This window comes from Penaeus monodon, chromosome 34 (assembly GCF_015228065.2).
Source record: "Penaeus monodon isolate SGIC_2016 chromosome 34, NSTDA_Pmon_1, whole genome shotgun sequence".
In the NCBI taxonomy this organism is placed as follows: Eukaryota; Metazoa; Arthropoda; class Malacostraca; order Decapoda; family Penaeidae; genus Penaeus; species Penaeus monodon.
Window position 1 is genome coordinate 3016861 of NC_051419.1, and position 384 is coordinate 3017244.

The 384-nt window shown below is 34.1% G+C and overlaps 1 protein-coding gene across 1 annotated transcript in view; it reads right to left on the reverse strand.

The window, feature by feature from the left end:
* The window catches only part of LOC119594507 (thrombospondin type-1 domain-containing protein 7B-like), a gene marked incomplete in the record, with an annotated part of 20475 nt that overhangs the window by 16921 nt on the left and 3170 nt on the right, over positions 1 to 384 (reverse strand).

Sequence of the window (384 nt, forward strand, 5' to 3'; positions counted from 1 at the left end):
TTACACGTGTGTATGCATCAGTAATTCCCTGCCATATGTCAGAATACCAACAAAGCCTTTACATTTACGTTGCTTCAGAGACAGAATATATATTCACAAATACACTGGATATACGCAACAAAAAAATGATTCATAGGACGAACGAAGCTTAATGAGACATGTAGAAAAAGGTGTGAATCATAACGAAACAGAGTCATATCACAAAAGATGGCTTTGACGCGTTTTGTTTATTTCACGTATATCTAATCAAGATCGAATTGCGTCGAATGCATCAGCAGCTGTGTGAAATTAATAATTCAGTTCATAGGACACTCGTGAAGAAAAGAAAAAGAAAATCATAAATAAATATATAGTATGGTTTTCTCAGCCTTTAGAACACTTGTT